The sequence below is a fragment of the Parus major genome, chromosome 6, assembly GCF_001522545.3.
Source record: "Parus major isolate Abel chromosome 6, Parus_major1.1, whole genome shotgun sequence".
In the NCBI taxonomy this organism is placed as follows: domain Eukaryota; kingdom Metazoa; phylum Chordata; class Aves; order Passeriformes; family Paridae; genus Parus; species Parus major.
In genome coordinates, this window is record NC_031775.1 from 13,675,259 (window position 1) to 13,691,535 (window position 16,277).

Below are 16,277 nucleotides of genomic sequence, written 5' to 3' on the forward strand. Positions count from 1 at the left end.
AAGTTTGGGGATAAAGAACACTGGTTCTGGTTGGAGAGACCTTTACTGGAAGTTTCCCTTCAGTATCCCCTGTGTGCAATGCCAGAGTCATCAATGGTGTTGTTCTGGGTAAGGTCACTAAAATTTGGTCAACTTACAATGGTCTTGTGTAGTAGAAACCATGAAGAGAGGATGGTACAGGAGCTTTTCCAATTATGATCACTTTGTAATAACGAAGAAGAAAAAGCTGATATAAAATTCCCTATGGCCTTGTTCTGAATCCTGAAAATGCTCTTTGCTCTGGAATTATTCTTATAAAGCCAAATACTAAGTCTTCATCGATAAAGGTGCAGGAAGGGATTCCACTATGTAATTTAGAAAGGTAATACCAAACCCCAAGAACTTATGTTGAATTTGCCTATGAAAAAATTATTCTGAATAGTAGTATAGATAAAGAACACCCTGTGCTGTGTTAACATCTAACATGTGTAGAAATATGAGGTATGTGACCACATAAAGTGACCACACTGTTTTCTAACAGTTAACCTACACATCCCTCCACAAACAATTTCCAATTGACTGAATATGTCTAATGATGGCACAAACTTTGCTGCCTATTTACTCAGTCTAACAATTTATATAAATTGGCTGTACATGGAATTATGGCAGCTGAGGAAGAACTTTTCAGGAACAACAAAGAAGGGATTAATAACATTAATTATGTTTGAGAGAGCAAAGTTTCTTGACTAGATGCGCAGAAATGTCTGAGCTTCAGTATCAGCCGTGAGCATGGCCCCACCTTCCTGTTCCCATCCGTAACCTGTCGCATGGTGCCCCATGGTGGCTGCTTGCCTCCTCTTGTATTTGCTCAAGCCAGCAAGTGCTCCAGTTTGGTTACTACTAAAGAAAAATATTTGCTCCAGTTCATCATTATTTGCTAATAGTCAGAATTCAAGTGTATAACTGCATTTTGCAACTACTGTGTGTTTCTGGTTCCATCTGAAGAGGGAATGTAGGTCCCTCTGGGTGGTTACTTGGAGTTGATTTCGCAGTGCTTTGCAAAACAGAACTAATTTTTTTTAATCTAGCTGTTACAATGTTTCTTTCATTAGATATTTTTTCATTTTAAAAAGGAAACATTTTAACAGCTATATTCACAAGCAATTCGTGTGTGTGGTTATTCTGTACACCTTTCTAGGCTGTAATATAGCTATTAATTTGGGCTTTGCTAGAAAATTTCCATTTCACTTTCTTATGTGAAATGCAGCTTCTTTGCCACAACCAATGGCGAAAAATATGTTTCAGAAAAATATTACCAAAAATGCTTTATTTGTTTCTATTTGTATTACTTCCAGAATTTTCTAAAAACTTTCATAGTTGGTATTGTATTTCCACATATATCTATCTTCCTCAACAAACAATATTTATCAATCTGTTTGCACAAGAGGATGGGGACGTTGATCCTGGCTGTGGTTTCTCAAACCCTAGCTTGGAAATACTGGGCCCCCTGAATACCCACAGTTTCTATTGATCTCTTCTTGATGAAGTGGCTCTTTCAAACACCTTCCCTTTGACCAAGAGGACTGATAAAAAAACTTGCTTGTGCTCCTTAATGCTGCTCCCAGGGCTCTGTAGTGCCTCTCCATGCTCCTCAGACTGTTCCTAGCTGTACCAGAGATGCTCACATGAAAATCAGCAGCATGTAACAGCCAGTGGGCAGTACGGGGCTTGGCAGTCTCTCAGTGACATTCCTGGGAAGCAGCACACCCCTCTAGACAGCATGTCAGGTCAGCAAAGGACCTGACTGCCTCTCTTCCCTGCCTCCAGAAGAGAGTCATCTGCTGCTGTCACCCGTCACTCCTCTTGGGAACACTGGTTGTTGTTCAGGGAGCAGATGGGGCTGCCTCAGCCAGCTCCAGCACCTCTCCTGATGTGACAAGGTCTTTCCTCCTCAGTCTGCAGAGCAGTGAAGCTCTTCTGCAAGGGCACATGTGTAGGATATCTTGTTTCTATTTTCAGCTTGTCTAAAAGTGACTATAGACATAATCAGACATTTACTTGCAAAATAGCTATTGCGGTTTAAGCCACCTTGTGTCTGTTCACTAGTCCCACTCAGATGAGTTACTATGTGTATTATGCTAATCCATTTTGGTGCAAAAATAAATCACTGTTCTTTACTATGGATGCTTTGTGAACAAAAATGACTACTCCTTCAACCTTGGATCAGTTATTTTATGTTACAGAATCTCTTTTTTGACGTTTTGATTTTTGTAAATCATAATTTGTCAGACATTCAGATCTATTTCCTTGTCTCCAAAGATTTCAGTCTGAAGTTTATAAATTGCTTTGCAGTTTATAAACATCAATATGCTAAAACTTTGTTTACTACTCTGAGTATGGTAATTGACAATTTAATGAAAATATTAAAAAAAGACAAAATTTTTGATGTAATTTCATGACTGCTGAATCCAAACACTTTAATGCTCATAAACCTACTAGTGTACCAGTGCAGGGGAGTGAGAAAGTTTGCAGTTTTTTGACATAATTCAGATTTTACTGACACTTTTTGAATCCAAATATTTATTAAACACTCAACAACTGCTTATTTTAAAGCAGCAGTCCAAATCCAAGAGTACTGCTAAGTGAACAGTGAAACTGAGAAGGTAAGAGAATGATTAACAATTACATGTAGGCAGAGATTGATTTTCATGCTTCAGATTGTTCATTGATTTAATTTTGGAGATTCTATTACTAAATAAACCTACTCATCAGATGCTTCTCATATATAAAATTTCATATTTATTTTGAAAAGGAAGATTCAAGTTCTGAGGTTGGTGATTTCCAATATTTTTCCAAAGAGACCCTTACCACCTTTCAGCTTTTCTCACTATTTCCTATGCACCTTGTCAAACCCATCACCAAAAATCCTGTCAAATTTGTGTCGTTCTGGGGCCTCAGCAGGGCCAGTCCTTGTTGGAAAGACCTTGCAGGTAACCCACACTTCATTCCACAGTCTTCTCTCTTTACACTGTTCTCCAAAACTATTCCCCCTTTCTGCTACTGATTCTATGTGAAGAAATATAATCTGAATCTTCTGTCTGGTTGCCTGCATGTTCTGTCCAAATGAATCCCTACTCCTGCTCTCTACTGTATCCTTCTAATCTGTTGGGAGGTCCAGAGAAAAATGGTGGCTTTGCTGCCACCTGTTTCAAAATACCTGTTTACTTTCATGTTTATCAGGAATTTAGTTTTATATTTTCTTTGATATCACTCAGGACAATCCAGAAAACACTTTCCACACAGACACAGAGGAGTGTAGCCATAATGTTTATAAGAAAATACTTCTTCAATGCTCGAAAACAATACTATAGTGACGCTCAATGACATTGAGCAAATGTCAAAGTTTCATTTTCCTACATAGGGACTAGTTTTGAAAACTGATTATACACACAATCAAAGGGAGTTTTTGTTCTTACTTGAAGAGTTACTATTTCAATATCTTGCAAATTTTGCATAATGTACAGGAAGTTTATAGTTTATCTATCATATTATCCTTATTTTTAAAGCAATAGACTAGTTAACAGCAAATTTATGGCATGAAGTTCTTCCCTTCAGTTTTCCTTCTTAGTACCTTTACATACTTTCCAGCCTCTATTATCATGCTTAACAACACCACCAATCTGATCTTTTTGTATAATTTCTGCATTATTACTTCTGTTGCTTATCAGCTTTACATTCAAGATGGCAATAGATGCTGATTGTATACAAGGTTGTAAGGACTAGTTTTAAAAAGTCACTCAGAAATACAGTTTTAATTACCTGGCCAAGATGAATACCACCTATCCAGATTAAGTTTTGCGCTTATGTTGCCCCTTGTGCCTTCTGAGTTTTGCCATTGGCAAACATGGAAGGGAATGCAGTATCTTGGTCTGATCTAACACACTGCAATAAGAAAAAAACCTCAGAGCTAAAAGCTGGTTAATTCTGTTTGGGAGCTGTCCCATGGAAATGATCAGAGGCAGTGTGGGAAGTGTGTCTCAGAAACATAGAGCCCAGAGACACCTAAGGAGGACTGGTGGCAGAGTCTGAGCAATAGTTTTTGTTTTGTTGGGTTTTTTTGATGTGTAGATATAAAGGAGGCATCATATATCTGTCTGTGGAAATCTGTAAAAGAACCACTTTAACAAATGGAAAGAAATTACTTAAGTGAGAATTTTATATGGGCAGCATGCAGTGGTCTTACCAAAATGGGCATATGAGTAGGATACGGACAGAATTATGAAGGTGAAACTTTTAACACCAAGATAGTGGTCAAGACAGGAATATTCTAAAGCACTGCCTTTAGCATGTAAACGGATAAAGAGGGATAAAAGCCATTATCAACAAAAATCTTGATAGATTGGCATCTTCAAAAATATGACACAGGCCACATGTTTGACAGTGAATTAAATGTGAAATGTCCATTTTCTCAGCACCCTGTGCCTAACTGGCAGATTTTATGTATTTTTAAGTACTGCTCATAGGGCCTTTTTTGTGGTAAAAATATACAAAGGCTTGCTGCTGCAGCTTGCTGAGTGGCCTCCTTTTGTCTCTAAGCAGGGACCTTCCTGAAGAAAAAAAAAGATAAAAAAAAGTAAAAAACCCAACAAACCCAAAATGATATACCAAGGAAAATATTTGAAGTCTAAGGAGAGAGCACTCATGTCATGCCAGGAACCAAAGGCAATGGTAATGAAAAACCTCAAAGAGGTATAAAGATTTAGAGGAAAAACTGCACCAAAACAGACGCAGAACAAGAAAATGTTACACCGCTCCAGATGCCCAATAATGAGATGAAGCACTGCCACGCCAGGCATGCAGCGGGAAGCCTGGAGCTGCCAAGGCCGTGAAAGGCGTCTGAGAGCAGCACCGATGCCAGGATGCGAGGGAGGGTGCCGCGCACTGGCACTGAGCGCCAGGGCAAAGGCCTGAAAACATGCAAATATTTCCTGAAAGCCCCAGCAGGAAGAGAGGTCTGGCTACGGGGCGTAATCCAGGAAAAGAACTGCTCCAGGGGAAAGGGCGCGGGGGAGGCAGAGCGATGCTGGTTCCCCACAGGGATGCGCTGGCCCGGGGCAGCCGGGGCGCCAGAGCCCCCGCAGGGACGCGGTGGGAGCCAGGCGGGCGGGGGGCGGCGGGGCCGGGGCGGCGGAGCGGGGCAGCGCCGAGCGGAGCGGAGCGGAGCGGAGCGGGGCAGTGCCGAACCGCGGGGCGGGGCGAGCGCAGGGGGCGGTGCAGCCGCAGCCGCAGCCGCGGCGGGCGGAGCGCGGAGCGTGTGCGCGGCCCGGGCCCGGCTCATTACTCAGCGGCCGAGGCCGGAGGCGGTGGTCGGTGAGCGGGGCCGGGGCCGCGGCCCCCGCGAGCGGCGGTGGCGGGCGGGGGGAGCGGGGCGGCGGCGCGGGCCCGGCGCGGGCGGAGGAGCGGCCTTGCCGCGGGGCCGGGGCCGGCCGGGCGGTTTTGTTTACGTTTCCACGGGCGCGAAGGGAGCCGGGGTCGGCCGTGCCCTTGGCCGGGGGCGGGAGGCGGTGCGAGGCGCTCCTGCCCGGTGACCTTCCGTGGCTGCTCGAGGCTGGGGGGTCGGGAGAGGTGCGGGTGGGTAATGGCGGGGACCTCTTTGTTGGTGTGGCAGGAGGGGCAGGAGGCTCGGCGCGGGGCTCCTCCTCCTCCTCCCGGGAGCGGGGGCACCCGGGCAGGCCGGGCTGGACGCTCCGTGTTCGGGGAAGGAGCGTTACAGGGCGGGGTGGTGGGAATGCAGCCCTCCGTGGGCCACTACCGTGACCTTTCTCTTAAGAATGCCTCTTAAAACAAAAAATACTTCTCTGGGATAATGTGACTGCTCTTGATACACGGGTTGGGGGTGACCGGCAGTGTCTTTGAATCTTTTGCTTTTTAATTCTTAGATTTCTTTCAAACGGAGTAAACTGTCTCTTTGCAGAATTTCTTTTGCTTTTGATTTCTGTGTCGTTATATCCAGCTTTCCTTCCAAAGCCTGTTTCTTTATGCCTCTCTGCTTGGAGCGGTTCCATCAGTGAAGTTTGACCTGAGCTCCTTAAATAACCTACAAAAACAAATTCCACTTGATTATTTATTCCGCTCCCCAGCTACAGGAATGGTTTTGCACATATGGTGTGGTTTTGAATCTCACGGTTGTACAGAACAGGCTTGCTGAAGGCTTTCAGGCAACCTACAAATCCTACACGCTTTGGCCTATCTGATAATACAAACACAAAGGGTGTTAGGCTTGTTCGGGGATGGAAAGTATTACTTGCCCTAGGGCATGTGCATGTGGAATTGAGCAAGCTTACTCCTTGCAGCTGGATTTTACTTACAGGTGTGGAGACTTAACCTGTGGTAGTGTTGTAGGTCATGTGAGACCTGGTCTCAGTTCTAGAGATGCCAGCACGTGCAATTCAAGTGCAGAATAGTAACTGATGTGCTTCAGTACATGTCTGCAGGTATATCTGTGTGTTAGATAACTTGGAAATGCTCTAAGCTGTAGCATGAAATGAATCTGGGCCAAACTTATTTAAGGGTGCTGTCAAAATGATTTCACTGACTTACTTGAGTGTTCCTTGTATATAATGAAGGGAAGCTCTTGGTTCTTCTAATAGTAGCTAATAAAAATGTTGAATTTTAAATAGTCCCCTGCTTTGATCTCAGTCTCTAGGCACAGCCGTCTTCCCTTTTTGCCCCACTTGATTCAAAGATGTGTAACACAGGCTAGTTTGACCGTATGGTGCATAACATGGGATGCCAAGGCAGGAACCAGACACGTTGCAGGCTGGCTGCAGTTCTTGATGGTTTTCAAGGCAAAAGATCAGAGAAGAGAGAGAGAAGTATCTGCTGAACAAAAACTAATTCAGAGTTGCAGATGATGTACAAAGCTGTACTTTGAAACAAGGAATTTTAACGTCTTCCACTGCAAAAGTTCCCAAGGTTTTTAGACCACTGGCTTGTATAAGCATTCAGAGTAATCTTGTGGGCTACCATTATACTTCATGGAGACTTCTAATTCAGAACTGTTAGTAAGGTGATCTATGAGGCTTCCAGGTCCTGTAGTTCTTGGACTCTGCCTTCTAGGCAGAAATAGAGTTTCCTTTTGTCTGTGATTTCTGTATTTTTCCTTTTAACCCTACTCTTTAAGGACCAAGGCTTTTGATGGCTTATTAGGTGTGCTAGCATAACCTTCTTTGGAAATTCTTTCGGTAGAATTGTTATGCAAATATTAAGGAATAAATGTTTCAAGATGGTAACAACTGAATTTATTTTCTGCCTGTTATCTACCTGAAATAGCTATTTACTGTATATGTGTTTTGGTTTCTTTTTCATTCTTCCTCAGCTGCCTAAATTATTTGGGTGCTTGTTGTTTAAAAGGTGCCTGGAAAGTACACGTTTATCTCCTCATTTCTGAATATTGACCCAGCATTCTGGACAAATACAAATGTTCTTCTTAATAGTCTCCTGAAAAGCATGGTGTGCTATTTCTTAACCTTCATTTCCCATCCTCCCAATCCCTCCCCATTGCAAAAAAAGTGCTCTGTTTACTCTATTTGTTATTTTCAATATGTATAGTGTTTCACTTTGGAAATTAGACCAATCTTGTTTTGAACCTGTTTTGGTTTTTTTTTAAAAAAAGACTAAATGTTTACTGCTGTAAATGCTTCCTTAAAAAAAAACAACCCTTAGTCTTTAATTCAAAACCTGCCTGCAGAAGCAGGCTTCCATTTATGTTATGGAAAGATCTCTTAGCTTTTGAAAGCTCTTTAAGAATCCAGTAAAGGCTACTTATGTTGCTTGCCTGCTGTGAAATTCACCACAGTTTTGCCAGGGGTTCTGAAATAATTTTTTAAGGTATTCTTGTGTGTGAAGAGATAATGATCTTGGTGTACCAAGCTTATAATTAACAGCTGCACATTTCTTCCTAACTTTAAGTGATTTTTTTCTTTTAAGTTATTAAGGACTAATTCTTGATTCCTTTTCTGTTCAAATTGATTGCCTGTAAGCTTGATACTAAAATTGTTGTTGACCATACTGTCATTTTAATTGTTGGATAAATGCTGCTTGATATGTGAACAGATGGGATGCTTATTAATCATTCTTAGCTGAATATTGCAGACTAATGGTAAAATCAGGCCTGACAGAAAAATATACTTCAGCTCAATGGTCAGTTGTGTTGCAAACAAAGCAAATACTGTATACGAGTGCATGTGTGTACACTTAAAATAAACCAAAAGGGCAAATGGTGATTTTACAGTGCTACTGGACAGCCTGTTTTCTGTAATTATTGATTTTTGAGTATTAAAGAAAAACCTCTGACAGCCTTCCATTATTTTATTGATGCGATACCAAGCATTTTTTACTATATATATCTATATGTAAAAAGTGTGCAGGAAAATGTCTTAACCCAATATTTATTATTCTAACTGTGGCTAAAGTGTCCCATCATTGTAGTCTGTATCCATCCAAATATTATCTTTCCCCTTATCTGCTGAACAAAAGTTGAAATGTCTCAAGTCTGGTGTTTCAATTTTTGTGAAATAAGAATGATGAACAATGGGTACCTGTTTTTCACTGGACTCTCAAAAGTCATGGAAATGCCCAGGTTTATAAAATGAAACTGATTCTTCAGCTGTTGTTGCTGGCAGAAGAGGAGCTGGGGCTTCTGCTGAGCAGGAGCAGCGCAATGCCCCTGAATTACCCCTGGAAGGGTAATTCCTGCAGGGCTGCCCTGGGCAGGGAGTGCTCCCAGCTGTGGCACTGCCCTGCAGAGCTGTTCAGGTCACACTCAGCTGCACTGTGCCAAACCCGGGAATCCAGCACTGCTTCTGTAGCTGGGTGGGGCACAAAGGACTGGGTTTGTAACCTAGGGATGAACGTCATTGTTGCATTTAACCAGCTTTAAGCAAGGGCTAATAGAGGTGATGGAACCACTTGCCCCTCTGAATGACTCAACAGCTGCAAGACATAAAAATGGAAATTTCACTAGGTGATGAGGGAATTAATGTCTTGGTGTAGCAGTCTCCCCCTCTTATGGACCAAGAGTCCAGAAGGGCCATGGAATCTTCATCCATAGGGACTTTAGACTCGACAAGGTCCAGAGCAGCCTGAGAGGAGAATACAAATTTGAAATTCTGCTTGTTTTGTAGACGATCTATAGAGGTTCCTTCCAAGCCATATTATAGTTCTACTGTTTATAGATTATAAAACTTCTGTTTTCCGAGTAGCTTGAGGAAGTTGGCAAAACAAAGGCACAGTGATTTAGGTAAACTAGGTTGTTCAGAACTGTGTTAGAAGTTGTGAAGGGAAAAGTAATGAGATACGATAAGCATCTTAGTTCAAGTCTGCTGGTGGCAATACAGACTTTTTTGCCCTGCACTGAACTTTCCAGCTGACTAGGCCAGAAGTGCTTCCAGGCCAGTATAAAGGCCTAAAAAAAGGATTATGGTACCTGTCATGCCTAGGATCACTGTGATGAACTTAGCAACCTGTCTCCAAAGAAACAGCTGGCAGTCAGCAGCTGAAGTTAGTCCAGGTCTTGCTTTCTGTATTGGAGGAACAAGTTGGCAGCTGCTGCTGCAGGGCTCTGCTGGGCGGGTGAGGGTGCCTTATGCTTAGCTGGAGTGTGGTTATCTCAGCAAGTGGCTTCATGGAGCAAACCAGCTCTGACTTCCAGCTGGTCACAATAGCAGTCTGTGACTGCAGAGGGGTGGCACGACTAATGGCAGCTGGAAGAAAGAAAAAGGGCCAAGGTAGATCCATAAATCTCTCTTAAATGCTTGTGCTGCCTTGAGAAGATGTCCCACATCTCACTTGTTTCTATAAGTTCTTACATATTTGTCTGTTTTGCAAAACCAACTAGAGATCTTAGTGAAAGTGAGGTGAGCAGTACAGTTACAACCCAGAGTAAGTGTTTTGTATCTTAACGAAGCAGCTGTCCTGGTATGAACCTGTAGTATTTTAATATGTGAATACAGTTGCTCATGTGTGACTCCTGAGAGAATTGTGTAGTAAATCTAATGTTAGGGATAGCACATCCTTGAGAATCCTAGATGGATACTTTAGTAGTTTTAACACCTAAGATGATGTTGGAGTGAGTAGGAATCACAATACTTACTTGCAGTATCAGTATCATGTAAAAATACATAGTTTTGAAGATGTAATCCTAATGTTACAATTTACTGTGGAAACAGTGAAAGTGGATGCCATGGTTGACAGGCCAGCCAGCATAAATCATGGTAAATTCTGGATTGTTCACTGTGTTTTAGGTGGTGACAGACATCCTGGTCACCTTTACAGAAGGAAGAGTAGTAACATGCTAACCTAAAAAGTTTATTATAAAGGTTTAGGCTAGGTTCAGTTCTTTCATTTATACTAAGAAGTGTATTCGGAGACACACAGTAAGAGGAAGGTCCTTGTGCATGGCAGTGGCTCATTTAATGAGCAGCAAAGCCTTCCAGCAGTGGGTGACTTTGATTTGCACAGTTGCAGCAGTGAAAAACTCATCCTTGTTGAACAATAGACAGTGTTTCTTTTGCTGTTTTTTAAAAAAAGCATTACAAGGTTCTTGTGCCACTTTAGTGTCAAGATGGTGGAAGAAAAAAGACAGTTCAGTTTATATGAAGATTGTATTGGATATAAAAGGATTTTGTTCATGTTTTGTTAATTTTTTTCCCATGGCACTGTGGGAAAATCAGAAAACCTTGGTGTGATGAGGGCTACTTTATTCTCCCTCTATTTTAGTTTATTGGAAATTCTTTCTTAGTTTTCTTCAGAAAATTTCTCATCACAACTCTTTGTAGGCATATCCACCAGTGCTAGTGTACAGTGCACAGCAGTGCTTCTGAAGGCTAATATTCTTATTTAAAGAATGGAAATTCTGAAACTCTTCCTATTTTGGGGAACTTCTGCCATATGGTAAGGAATATTTATTTTTAATTTGTGTCTGCTGGCCTAGTTGTGTCTCCTCCCAGGACGTTGCCCACTCCCAGCCCCTTTATGGGGGGAACGTTGCAGAGGCAGTGCTGACACTGCCAGCTCTGCTCAGGAGTAGCCAAAACTCTGGTGTGTTCTCAACTCCTGTATAGCTCCCAGTGTAAAGCACAGCACTGTGAGGGCTGCTGTGGGAAAATGAGCTCCAGCTCAGCCAGAGCCAGTACAAGTTGTTGGCACAGAGGTGTTCCCCTTGTTCCTGGTGGGGCCAGCCGTGTGTCTGCCTTGGTGCCGGTTGGCATTTTCTCTGCTGGAAGTGGAGGAAGCTGCTGGCAGCTTCTTACAGAAGCCACCCCTGTAGTCCCCCTGTTACCAAGACCTGGCCATGCAAACCCCATACACAGGGGCAGAGCATCAGGCACTACTGGAGTCTAAGAGAAATGGGACAACAGAACAGACTATTGCCATTAGTAATTATTGGTGTACTTTCCTACAAATTACCCAGAAAGTAGTTGCTGTGTTTTGAGATGTGCTGCCTTCCTTCCCACCCCACTAGCAAGAAATTATTGTGCAAAGTATTGTATTGTGTTACAAGAGGTATTTCTGAAGGAATTCTTAGTGCTGAAGTTGTCATGTGTTGGAGTTTTTTGTTCCATTCTAAAACTCTTACTATAGAAGTATTTTATTCCAAATACTTTAGACAGGATTTCATAGCACATTAATCTGCTTGTATTTCAGAGATAAATGCATGAATTAACAAAAGTAGCACATTCATAATTGGATTCTAAGTTTTCGTAGCTGGGAATAAAAGTTAAAATTATTGTAGTTTTAAAACATTCTGAAAACTTTTTTCCCAGCTGTTACCCAAATCCTTCCTTCCTCTAGTGTTCTATAGCTATTGTCCTCTTGATCACTGATATTTAATTACTATTTTAGGTCACTTTGTAGCTTTGTTTTCTGTTGTCCTTTAAAACAATTAAAGAACCATTTAATTCGTTTTTTTTGCGGAAACATTTAGCTTTTATATGCTTTTTTTTTTCCCCCTGCAAGAAGAGGTTAAAAAACAAGCATTTCCTCTTACCCTGACAATAATCCTGGAGTGGTATTTTGCTTCTAGACTTGCACAAATCTCATTGAAGCACTCGATTATTTTATTGTTAAATTCATTGCTTTATTTTGCTGATGGTTTGTCTCTTTGTTGCTTTGCCAGTGGTCATTGGACATGCAGAGAGCTACCATATGCAGGCAGGCCTTTGTGGAATGTGGGAATTAAGGGTCCCTTAGGTAGTCAGCTGAAACTGTGCTGTGCCCAGATTAGTAATTTATTCTTTTCTTGTCAAATTAATGTTATATATGGTTCAGCTTTTTCAAGTACCTGAGGAAGCTGAATGGGCCATGCCACACGATTCTGCCGAAAGTGAGCTACATAAAGCGATTTGGACTGGCATTCCCTAGAATGCAGTAGTTTCAGTTATGGTTTAAGCATGATTATGATTAAATGTGTTTTCTGGGTCCAGCAGCAGGCACTCATATTGCACTTCTGACAGTTAAATTGGATGCTTAAAATAGAACAGCTTGTTGAACTGTTGGTTTACTGAGTTTCCACCAATTTCTGATTTTAAGAGCATTATTTAAAAAAACCCCGTAAATTAAATTGACAAATAGTGCCCTGCAATAAACCTGAATACTTAAAGCTTTTTAAAAAATGTGTACTTTGATATTCTCCCCATTTACCATTATTTTCTATAATCTTTTATTTGAGAAAGGATTAAGGAAGATCCTTGTCTTATCCTATTATTTCTGAAAAGGAGAGTTGCTAAGAATAGTCTTTTAATCTGTTTTCATAACAGCTTCCTTGCGAAAATGTAAAGTTACACAAGTTTTCTTTTGTTGAAGGTACTGTGGTTTATGATTCCTGTGTCAAAACTGATCTGGAAGACACAATGGGTTACTTCTTAACACTGTGATAATAGGATTCATCATGGAACCAATCTGTAGTGGAGCTTCATATGGCAATACACTGAAGAAGCTATAGAGCTGCTCTCCTATCAAATGTAGCACAGCAGAGTTTGCAGAGTGGTATTTTCTCTGTGGATATGTCACTACTCATTCTGAAAATGCTTGTTCTAGAAAAATGCTACCCAGTAAATTTCTTCATGGTTAATTAAAGTCGCAGTTCAGGAATCCGTAAAAAAAATTCAGGAGGAAAGGTAGGATGGGAATCTTCATCATTACAAATGCCAGTTTACAGGCTGTTTAGTATTGCATGCTGCAGCCTGTCAGCCTCATTTACAGCCTCCTGGCATTTGAATCTAAAACCTGTTTAAGAGGGAGCAGAAGATACTTTTCTAAAGAATCTCTGCTGATGTCTAATGACTTAAAAAACAAGAATATTTAAGAATAGAGGAACTCTGCGGTGTATTCCATTACAAATACATAATTTCACTGTAGAAGCTCCTGTATTAAGCTTTGTGTCACATGTAGCCTTTATCACAAAATACAGCCCCCTAGAAAACATGTAATGCAGAATACTATATTGCAGCAGAGTGGCTCTGTAATAAACCTGTCTCTTATACACATCTAGAACTATATTGCAGCAGAGTGGCTCTGTAATAAACTAGAAGTGATCTGTAACTTGGTTATAATTAGTTAAGTGCTATTGGCCACAGATGAGGGTTTTCCAGAGAGGGTGCACTGGTATTCCAGAGCAGCTGTGTTGTAGGAGTTGGCTGTGAGAAATGCTGAGAAGTTGTATGTGTTGCTGTCTTTCTTGCTGCTGAGTTGGATTACCGGGACTGTGTCTATCACCAAAATCAACTTAAAAGCCTCAGATAAACTTTGTGACTTTAGGCAGCTCTCAGGAGGTTTATGTTGGTGTTTTTCTCTAGAGATACATAATCTAAACATGAAGCTAACTTTAAAGATATTATATTTCAGAAACCTGGAAATCTGGATTGTACCTGGTGTGTAAAAATCACACATGATGAAGAAATGTGAGGTTTCATTTCCCTGTCACAAACCGGCAGACTCTCCTGTTTGCTTAGAGGAGAGGGAGTTGGCTGAAGGAATGGGAGATAAGCAAACACAAATTTTCACCTTGTAATAGAGCTGATAGCACACATTCACTCATGCATCTTTCTTTCCTTGCCTTCAGGCTACTGGAAGTCCCCATACTTTGACTTACCTTCTCATTTTTCTGTTTTCTGAAAAGAGAAAACGCTTTAAATTTTGTTTAACTTCCCATGTGATGAAGTTAGAGCTGCTGGTGGCTGTAATGTGTGTTTTAACTAATTGGAAGGCAGGCCCTAAACCAAAAGTCTGGAGAATTTATTCTATGACCAGCTGCTTTAGTCACAGTTGTAAAAGAGAGATAAAACTGAGTAGCTCCAAGTGCCAGAAGTGATTCAGTTACCTGACTGGTTTAGGTAATATGTGTGTGTGTAAGATAAACAGAAGCATACAGCCCATGTGGCTTTTTTCCAGTGCTTTATGGCAGTCTCTTTAATTGTCCTGTGCCATTAACAACCAATGCCTTGACTCTTCATGAATGACTATTATATGCATTTTTTTAGTATTTTTTTGTAGTAGAAGGGCTGTGATTTACAGACTAATGGCATTATGGGACAGTGTCTTAGAGTGTAGAGAAATGCAAAGGGAAGAAGGGGGATTAAGTGAAATCCTCTCAGCAGGAAGTTTACTGATAAAATGTCTGTTTTGAAAAAAGAATCACTGCAAAACTTACATTGTTTGTATGTCATTTACTGTGGGTGCATTTGTTACTTGGTTCTTCATTATCCTGCTTGTGCAAGGTATGTGATGTGTTTTATCTGACTAAAGAATTAAATTCTCAGTTGAATGGGATTTTATATTAAATAAAGGTAATGTTTTAGTGGTACCAGAAATGATTGGTGTATTTTGGATGTTTTGCAAGAGATATTTCACAATATGAGAATTTGCTTTAGAAATGTTTGGAAATATTGATTTTTATATAGAGGGTACTCAGAAGCTGTGAATGCAGGTTCAGCAGTTGGTTGATGCTGCTGGCCCTTGTTCAGCAGCAGGATGAGAAAATACTGGTATGTTGTACTTGGTTTGCATTAATGCTTGCTTTGAGCTTCTGAGGGAAATGTGATGTGGAGGTGCTGGCTCTGCCAGTGCTCCATGGGGAGCAGTGTGGTGAAATTGCTGGTGGAGCTTTGGTGGTTCCAGCTGCCCCAGCAGTGCTGGGAAATGGCTCACGTGGAGCAGTGTTTAACAACAGGCCTTGTTTCCTCTGGCTTTCTGAATGTTTGCATGTGATCTTGCACTACCTGTTTACAGACAGTATCAGTATTCTGCTAGTTAGTCTTAATTTTACTGCTGCTGGTTGGAGGTCTTTCCTTACAGTTAAACAGCCTGTGAATAGTTAGTTATATCAGTTAGTTAAATCAGATTGCTCAAAGGTACTTGAGACATGGAAGTGGAAAAGCTCAAGTTCCAGTTGCCCAATACAGAAATCCTGGTTTCCAGCTTCAGGTTTCCCTAATTTCACGTTCAGCTGTTAATATTTTGACACTGGTCACTGCAGCTGTGAGTGATTCCTATTTCAGGCTGACTAGTATTTGAACGTAATTTGATGCAGGTAGTTCCAGCACTGGTGCAAAAAACATGATGTTGAAAATTAGCTGTTTGAGCTCATTCCTGATTTTGTTATTAACCTTTTATTATGGGTTTTGATGACTCCTCACCTCCATTTGAGGTGAGGTTCCCAAAATAGCACAATCTGTATTGGAAACATTTATTTTTAATAGATGCTACAGTATTGATCAGATAAGTCTGACAGAGGAAGCGCTAGAGAACATGCCAGCTTCAAGTTCCTATCTGTATGACTGACTCTGCAAATACAATCCCTGGGGCATCCCTGCTTCACTGACACCGCAGAACATGTCTGTCCTCAGTGTCAGTGAAATTGGCTTTTTCAAGAGAGAGTGAGTAACAGCATGAAAAGGGAAAACTCAAGGGGCTGCATTTGCCAGCAGCTGCTACTGGAGGCTCTGCTTGAGAAATAAGTATGTTCCTCTTTCCTGGAGAGATTCTTGCCTGGCTGCCAGTAATAATTCCCCTCTCCTGTCCCTCCCTTCAAAGCAAACAAGGAAGCTCCCAGTGGTAGTGCTGCTTGGAGATCAGGTTGTTTACCTGTGCTCTACCCAGGTGCTGGAGCACTGCCCCTTTGTGGGCTGACTGAAGTGACTGAAAGAAACAGCAGGTCAATTTAACCAAGATGAAAAACAAAACATGCATTTTTTGCATGGATAAAAAAGGATAGGTCCTTTTTTGCATGTATATGTATT

General features: G+C 41.3%; 1 protein-coding gene across 3 annotated transcripts in view; it reads left to right on the forward strand.

Annotated features, from left to right (window-relative positions):
* Positions 1-5,263: 5,263 nt before the first annotated feature.
* Positions 5,264-16,277, forward strand: part of MAPK8 (mitogen-activated protein kinase 8) — a 44,289-nt gene continuing 33,275 nt past the window's right edge. For all 3 annotated transcript variants that reach the window (XM_015633041.2, XM_015633042.2, XM_015633040.2), the window contains exon 1: positions 5,264-5,349. The gene's annotated coding sequence lies outside the window, so the exon portion shown is untranslated. The remainder of the gene's footprint in view (positions 5,350-16,277) is intronic.